The following is a 9,717-nucleotide window of genomic DNA, read 5'->3' on the forward strand; positions in this document are numbered from 1 at the left end:
GGCTTATGAAAACATCTCAACATTATGACATGACAACCTGCCACTCACAGGAAAAAAGATTTGATTGAGAGCACCAAAGAGATGAAAAACTTCTTCCACCAAAATGATAAAGAGATAACTTGGATCATTGTTAAGCTACCCAATTAGCAACATTCCTTAGGGAAGGCTTTAGGTGAAGTCTTTACCAAGATAACTCCAACGAAGAGATTGATGGATTTAAAATACCTCATTCTTGTCAACATGTGAATCATGAAACATGAAGGAAATTGTCAAAAATGACATAACACCACCTCAAAAGATAATGTAGAAAGAATTGCATTTCAGAATGCACGATGAAGAATGCTTTATCTCCTCCAACAAGGATGTTGACGAACACTAGAAGAAGAAATGAAATATTTGATGAACCACCATGTAGAGCCTTCGTGAGAAATCCGGTAATAAAAGGATGATGAGAAAGACGTGAAGGATGAAAAGAATAAGATTGAAGCCTTGTAATGATTTAGATGAAGCTTCGTGATGATATAATTGAGTGCTTGAGACCCTGGAAAGAAAAGGATGAAACACTTGATCCGGAAATTTTGACGAGGCTCCAGGATAAGGAATTAAATCACCTCGATGATAAGAATTATGTCATCCTTACCGTTCATCACCTTAAATTGATAACAAGCAACAGAATTGGCAAGCCACTTAGTCTTCTTGAAGGATTAAGGATGGATATAGCGCAAACTTGAAAAGGTCTTGATGGAACCACCATAGGAAATGAAACCGAACGAAGAAAATAGAATGAATTGATACGTCTCTGTCGTATCTGTAATTTTTGATTGTTTCATGCCAATATTATTCAACTTTTACATACTTTTGGCAACTTTTTATATGATTTATTTGGACTAACTAACTTATCCAGTGCCCAGTGCCAGTTCCTATTTGTTGCATGTTTTTGTTTCGCAGAAAATCCATATAAAATGAAGTCCAAATGCGATAAAACTTTACAGAGAATTATTTTGGAATATATGTGACTTTTAGGTGGTGGAATCAACACAAACGGGGGCCCACAGTGCCCACAACCCACCAGGGCATGCCAGGCACCCCCTGGCGCGCCCAGGTGTCTTGTGCCCTCCTTGAAGTTCGGTTGGAGCCCCTCTTATGGCGCAAGAAAGATAATTTATGGAAAAAATCATGTAAAATGTTTAGCGCGATCAGAGTTACGGATCTCCAAGAATTTAAGAAACTGTGAAGGGCCAGATCTGGGGAACACGGAACATAAGAGAACAGAGAGAGTGATCAAATCTCGGAGGGGCTCCCTCCCCTCCGCGGCCATGGAGACCAAGGACCAGAGGGGAACTCTCCTCCTATCTAAGGGGGAGGCCAAGAAATAAGAAGAAGGACGGGGGCTCTCTCCCCCTCGCTTCCGGTGGCGCCGGAGTGCCACCGGGGGCAATGATCGGGACGACGATCTACATCAACAATCTTGCTACCGTCAACACCAACTTTCTCCCCCTCTATGCAGCGGTGTGACACCTCTTATCCCCACTGTAATCTCTACTTAAACATGGTGCTTAACCCATATATTATTTCTCAATGATCTATGGTTATCATATGATGTTTGAGTAGATCCGTTTTGTCCTGTGGGTTAATCGTGATCTTGGTTGGTATGATTGTCTACTTTATTTACGGTGTTGTCCTATGGTTCCCTCTGTTCTCACGCAAACGTGAGGGGCCCTCGTTGTAGGGTGTTGCAATATGTTCATGGTTTGCTTATTGTCATTGTTGCGGGGGTGACAGCAGCCTAAATGCAGGTAGGTGGGTTATGGCGCATGGGAGTAAAGAGGACTTGATACTTAATGCTATGGTTGGGTTTCACGACCTTAATGATCTTTAGTAGTTGCGGATGCTTGCTAGAGTTCCAATCATAAGTGCATATGATCCAAGTAGAGGAAGTATGTTAGCTGATGCCTCTCCCTCATATAAAATTGCAAGAATGATTAACGGTACTTGTTATCGATTGCCTAGGGAAAAACAACTTTCTTGTTGACACAAACCCATTTACTAAACACCTAACTTTTATTATCTTACAAAGTACTTCTAGTTTTATTCTTGCAAAGTAGTTCTAGCATCACACCTACAAAATAGTTTCATACTTGTTCTAGGTAAAGTAAACGTTAAGTGTGCGTAGAGTTGTATCGGTGGTCGATAGAACTTGAGGGAATATTTGTTCTGCGTTTAGCTCCTCGTTGGGTTTTACACTCTTATTTATCGAAAAAGTCTACAAACGATCCCCTATACTTGTGGCTTATCGATACCTTTTTCTGGCGCCGTTGCTAGGGAGCAATAGCGTGGCGTGAATATTCTTGTGTGTGCTTGTTTGCTTTATCACCAAGTATTTTTTATTTTATGCTCTTGTTTTCTATCTCTATTTATGGGTAGAAACGCAAAATACAAAAAAAATAGTTGTACCTACTAAACCAATGGTTGAAGAACCACCCAAAATATATCATACTACTGAAGCTTTCTACTTGGATCATCTTCACTCCATTTGTGCTCGTGCTGAAAACCCAACTAGCTTAGTTGAGGGAAAATCATTTGATGATCATGCTTGTTTTGTGCGACATCGTTTATCTGAAAAAGGGAAACTTTTACAGCATCAAATTAATACTATGCAATGCTACGCTTGGAATTTATGTGAATTATATGATGTTACTTGTTGTTCTGAAGACCCTAAGAAACACCTTCCCTACCAATGTGAGTTTATTGATAATGGAATCGTATCTTCTTATGCCAAAGGTGTTTATAATTACTTTGGTATCTAACAAATTGAAGAATTTGTTGCTTTTAAGGGTGGTTATAAAATTGCTTCTTTGATTGAAAAGTATGATGCTACTCTTTACAAATTTGAAAATTTTGCTATACTTAAATATTGTTATGATAATTATGCTTCTAATGCCTATGTTAAACCATATATTGAGGACTCCTCCGCTTCCCACGAAGAGATTAATATTTTGCAGGAGTCTATGGAAGAAGAAATTGATGAAACTGTGAGCTCACTGGATGAAAAAGATGAGGAGGAGAGCGAAGAACAAACGAAGGAAGAACGGATTAGCTACCCGTGCCCACCATCTAATGAGAGTAACCCTTCAACTCATAAATTATTTAATGCCCCTTCGTTCTTACCGAAGGATGAATGCTATGATAATTTCTATGATCCCGTTGATTCTTTTGAAATATCCCTTTTTGATGAACTTGATGCTTACTATGCTTGTGGCCAAGATGCCAATATGAATTATGCTTATGGAGATGAACCTGCTATTGTTCCTTATGTTAAGAATGAAATTGTTGCTATTGCACCCACGCATGATAGTCCTATTATCTTTTTGCATTCTCCAAACTACACTATATCGAAGAAGTTTGCACTTATTAAGGATTATATTGATGGGTTGCCTTTTACCATTACACATGATGATTTTTATGAATCTAATATGCATGTGCTTGCTGATCCTACTTGCAATTATTATGAGAGAGGAACTACATCTCCGCCTCTCTATGTTTCCAACACGATAAAATTGCAAGAAACTGCTTATGCTATGTATTGGCCTTTACTTGATGTGCCTGAATTGTTCTTGTATGACATGTCGATGCATAGGAAGAGAGTTAGACTTCGTCATCACTTGATATATGTTGCTTTGTGATCACTACTAAATGCCAAATTGTTGTTAATCAAAATTGGATTTGATATACCTTGGGATCCGGGTGGATCCATTACTTGAGCACTTTATGCTTAGCTTAATGGCTTTAAAGAAAGTGATGCCAAGGAGACAACCCGGAAGTTTTAGAGAGTCATTTATTTCTGTTGAGTGCTTTTATAAAGTTTAAAAAAAATATAGAGGGGAACATAAAAACTTTTTCACAAAAGAGAAGTGATTGGAAGTTATGTATTGGAGAAGTGAGGGTCGACCTTGAACACTTGTGTTCATGCTCATGGAAACAATGTAGAATTTTTCATGAAACTTCTCACAAATTTAATTATCCCCTTTTACAATTCCATTGTATTATAAAAATAATGTGCTAAGATTTGCCTTTAGGGTTATTAGATTGCTTGTTGGTTTGTGCGGTGCAAAACAGAAACTTTGGCTGTAGTGCTCGATTTTACAGTTTTTACTGGAATGTAAAATGGTTCTGAAACTTTTTGCACTGTCTTTCTATACACAATTTTTATTTTATCCTATTATTTCAGAATTTCTTGAGTTACAGAAGTATGGTGGATGTTCAAATCTTTACAGACTGTCCTGTTTTCACAGATTGTTGTTATAGCTTCATTATTTGCATATTTTGAATTCTTGTTGAAGCCTCCTTGACTTGGGGCCATAGAATTATGATAGCATACAGTGAGTAATGTTTGTTTATAATTACACAATAATGTTACAACAGTACATGATGGGATTTCATTGCCATATTCACTAACCCCGCCACTAAAAGTTCGGTTAAGTTTTGTGTGGATGAAGTGTTCGAAGATCAAGGAGGTCTCGATGTGAGGAGAAGGAGGAGATGTAAGAGCTCAAGCTTGGGGATGCCCAGGGAACCCCAAGTAAATATTCAAGGAGACTCAAGTGTCTAAGATTGGGGATGCCCCAGAAGGCATCCCATATTTCTTCAACAAGTATCAGTATGTTTTCGGATTCGTTTCGTTCATGTGATATGTGCAAATCTTGGAGCGTATTTTGCATTTAGCTTTCACTTTTCTTTCATGCACCATGCTGGTATGAGATAGTCCATGGTTTATTTATAGAATGCTCATTGCACTTCACTTATATCTTTTGAGTATGGCTTTATAGAATGCTTCATGTGCTTCACTTATATCATTTGAAGTTTGGATTGCCTGTTTCTCTTCACATAGAAAACTGTTATTTGAAGAATGCTCTTTTGCTTCGCTTATATTTGTTAGAGCATGGTCTTTTGTAGAAATAATTAAAGTCTCATGCTTCACTCATATCTATTTAGAGAGTTAATAAGAATTGGTCAATTGCATGGTTAGTCATAATATCCTACATAAAACTTATGGATCACTGAATATGATATGTTTGATTCCTTGCAATAGTTTTGCGATGTAGAGATGGAATATGTGGGAGGTACTAGTAAACGGTTGTGGTTAGTAAGAATATTGGTGTTAAGGTTTGTGATTCCCGAAGCATGCACGTATAGTCTCTCATTATGCTATGAAGTTGGAGCATGATTTATTATTGATTGTCTTCCTTATGAGTGGCGGTCGGGGACAAGCGATGGTCTTTTCCTACCAATCTATCTCCCTAGGGGCATGCATAGTAGTACTTTGCTTCGAGGGCTAATAAACTTTTGCAATAAGTATATGATTTCTTTATGAGTAATGTGAGTCCATGGATTATACGCACTCTTACCTTTCGGTAATTTTCTAGCCTCTACGATACTATGCGTTGCCCTTTCTCAAACCGAGACATGGTGCAAACTTCGCAGGTGCATCCAAACCCCGTGATATGATACGCTCTATCACACATAAGCCTTACTATATCTTCCTCAAAACAACCACCATACCTACCTACCTATTATCGTTTTTCCATGGCCATGCCGAGATATATTGCCATGCAAATTCCACCGCTTCCATTTGATGACTTGAGCATTCATTGTCATATTGCTTTGCATGATCATATAGCTGACATAGTGTTTGTGGCTCAACCACTGTTCATCATTTTTCATACATGTTACGCTAGATCATTGCACATCCTGGTACATGCCGGAGGCATTCATATAAAGTCATACTTTGTCATAGGTATCGAGTTGTAATTTTTATTTTCTTTTGAGTTATAAGTAAATAGAAGTGTGATGATCATCATTATTCATTTTTAGAGCAGTGCCCAAGTGAGGAAAGGATGATGGAGACTATGATTCCCCCACAAGTTGGGATGAGACTCCGGACAATGAAAGAAAAAAAGGAAAAAAGAAAAAGAAAGAAAGAAAGAAAAAAGGGGAAAGAAAAACAGGGAAAAAATAAACAAAGAGATAAGGGGCATTGTTAGTATCCTTTACCACACTTGTGCTTCAAAGTAGCACCATGTTTTTTTCATTTGGAGAGTCTCCTATGTTGTCACTTTCATATACTAGTGGGAATTTTTCATTATAGGATTAGATGCACACCCACTTAGTTTTCATATTGAGCTTTCATACACTTATAGCTCTTAGTGCATTCGTTGCATGGCAATCCCTACTCCTCACGTTGAAATTGATTGATGGGCATCTCCATAGCCCGTTGGTTAGCCGCATCGATGTGAGACTTTCTTACTTTTTTGTCTTCTCTATATTTACCCATATCATTATACTCTATTCCACCCGTAGTGCTATATACATGGCTTGCGCTCATGTATTGCACGAGGGTCGAAAAAGCTGAAGCGCGTTAAAAAGTATGAACCAATTGCTCGGCTTGTCATCGGGGTTGTGCATGATAAATACTTTATGTTAAGAAGACAGAGCATGACAAGACTATATGATTTTGTACGGATAGCTTTCTTTAGTGTTGATATTTTGAAAGACATGATTGTTTGATGGGATGCCTGAGTATTGATGTCTTTATGTCAAATTATAGACTATTGCTTTGAATCACTTATGTCTTAACATTCATGCCATGATTTGATATATGACCAAGTTTATGCTAGGTAGCATTCCACATCAAAAATTATCTTTTTTATCATTTACCTACTCGAGGACGAGCAGGAATTAAGCTTGGGGATGCTAATACGTCTCTGTTGTATCTATAATTTTTGATTGTTTCATGCCAATATTATTCAACTTTTACATACTTTTGGCAACTTTTTATATGATTTATTTGGACTAACTTACTTATCCAGTGCCCAGTGCCAGTTCCAGTTTGTTGCATGTTTTTGTTTCGCAAAAAATCCATATCAAATGAAGTCCAAACGCGATAAAACTTTACGGAGAATTATTTTGGAATATATGTGATTTTTAGGTGGTGGAATCAATGCAAATGGGGCCCCACAGTGCCCACAACCCACCAGGGCGCGCCAGGCACCCCCTGGCACGCCCAGGTGTCTTGTGCCCTCCTCGAAGGACAGTTGGAGCCCTTCTTATGGCGCAAGAAAGATAATTTATGGAAAAAATTGTGTAAAACTTTTAGCGCGATCAGAGTTACGGATCTCCGAGAATTTAAGAAACTGTGAAGGGCCAGATCTGGGGAACACGAAACAGAAGAGAGCAGAGAGGGAGATCCAATCTCGGAGGGGCTCCCGCCCCTCCGCGGCCATGGAGACCAAGGACCAGAGGGAGAACTCTCCTCCTATCTAGGGGGAGGCCTAGGAAGAAGAAGAAGGACGGGGGCTCTCTCCCCCTCGCTTCCGGTGGCGCCGGAGTGCCGCCGGGGGCAAGGATCGGGACGGCGATCCACATCAACAATCTTGCTACCGTCAACACCAACTTTCTCCCCCTCAATGCAGTGGTGTGACACCTCTTCTCCCCGCTGTAATCTCTACTTAAACATGGTGCTCAACCCCATATATTATTTCCCAATGATCTATAGTTATCCTATGATGTTTGAGTAGATCCATTTTGTCCTGTGGGTTAATCGTGATCTTGTTTGGTATGATTGTCTACTTTATTTATGGTGCTGTCCTACGGTTCCCTCCGTTCTCACGCAAACGTGAGGGGCCCTCGCTATAGGGTGTTGCAATATGTTCATGGTTTGCTTATTGTCAGTGTTGCGGGGGTGACAGCAGCCTAAACGCGGATAGGCGGGTTATGGCGTATGGGAGTAAAGAGGACTTGATACTTAATGCTATGGTTGGGTTTCACGGCCTTAATGATCTTTAGTAGTTACGGATGCTTTCTAGAGTTCCAATCATAAGTGCATATGATCCAAGTAGAGAAAGTATGTTAGCTGATGCCTCTCCCTCATATAAAATTGCAAGAATGATTACCAGTACTTGTTATCGATTGCCTAGGGACAAATAACTATCTTGTTGACACAAACCCTTTTACTAAACACCTAACTTTAATTATCTTGCAAAGCACTTCTAGTTTTATTCTTGCAAAGTAGTTCTAGCATCACACCTACAAAATAGTTTCATACTTGTTCTAGGTAAAGTAAATGTCAAGTGTGTGTAGAGTTGTATCGGTGGTCGATAGAACTTGAGGGAATATTTGTTCTTCCTTTAGCTCCTCGTTGGGTTCGACACTCTTATTTATTGAAAAGTTCTACAAACGATCCCCTATACTTGTGGGTTATCACGAATCACTGTGAAGAATTAGAGAACGATGAAGGTACTTGAGGGAATTTAGATACAAGAGAACGAAGAGATCATGAGCTGACTAGAGAATACTTGAACGATGCACCGGAAGAATTGGAGAACGAGAGTTGAAAACTTAGAACAAATAGAATCTTCAAAAATGATGGCCTTCAAATGATATAGAAACGAAAACAACTCCCAAAATGCTTCGGATGGGTATGAAAAGAATTTCTCACGATCGAAACAATTTGAGGGAATAGCAACAAGCTTGAACCATGAATCATCAAGAGAACGGACAAGGATTTAAGAGAAGCTCTTCTTCGGTCTTCCAATGTTGAGAATGATGATGAGAACCACCATGACAATTGATGAGACACTCCAGAACAATGAAGAATAGAAATGTTGAACCAAGGATGAGAATGTTTTGAAAGTGATCTTGGAGAAGGAATATGATTGATGATAATTCATTCTTACGTCAAACTTTGAAAAAGGATTTGAGAATAACTCCGAAAAAATTTGAAGAGTCAGGTAAGATGCTGGGAAAAGACCTGTGGGTTAGGGCCCACTCAAAGATACACTGTTGAACGGTTTTTGAAAAGAGAGATTTCACCAGTTGAATTAAATGGCTTGAATGAGGTAACAACCTCGAAATAACTTGGACGGATTAAGAATGGAAGCTTGAATCTTCTGAGATATCTTCAGCACTCCAGATACAAGTATCGCGATATTAATGATCAAAAGATGCTTGGATAAGAACTTCCAACATGAGAAAGCATTTGAAAGGAGGAAAGGGATAAGATCAACACCGAAAGCTTGCATTGAATCCATCGTAGGAAAAAATGAGAATGGAAGAATGATGAACTTGTAGAGCATCTTCATGAGAACCACCGGGTAAGAATATTGAAGAAAAAATAATGTAGAGACTTCACATGAATAAAATGAATACTTGATTAAGATATCTGAGTCACTGAAGAAAAGGGTGGGATGGTGGGAAAATAAGAATGAAAATTTGGGACGGGTGAAACGAACAACGTTGAGAAAAAAACTGAGAACTGATCTTGGAAATAGAGAAAATGATAGGATCATCTTGAAGAGAAACGCACCAGTTGACAAGAATTTACATGACAATTTTAATGATCAAGGATTAGCACTCCCATAGAAATATGAGAACACCCCTTAGGGAAGGTATGGAATCAACACTTGACTTCGAAGCAACTCGAAACCACAACAAAAACAAAACAAGGATTTGGCTTGTAGAATAAGCCGGAACAAACATATGATAGACCCCATATCGTATCATCTGTCTGATGGAAAGATATCCTACGTGATACTTGAATTCCCACCTAAGAACTCCCGAAACTTTCTAGTTATGCAATCTTGTGTTGGGGATACAAGGAGGCACAAATATCTCATACAACTAACAAATCCTACACTCCAACTGTATCCATCTGTCAACACA

The sequence above is a fragment of the Triticum urartu genome, chromosome 1 (assembly GCF_003073215.2).
Source record: "Triticum urartu cultivar G1812 chromosome 1, Tu2.1, whole genome shotgun sequence".
Taxonomy (NCBI): domain Eukaryota; kingdom Viridiplantae; phylum Streptophyta; class Magnoliopsida; order Poales; family Poaceae; genus Triticum; species Triticum urartu.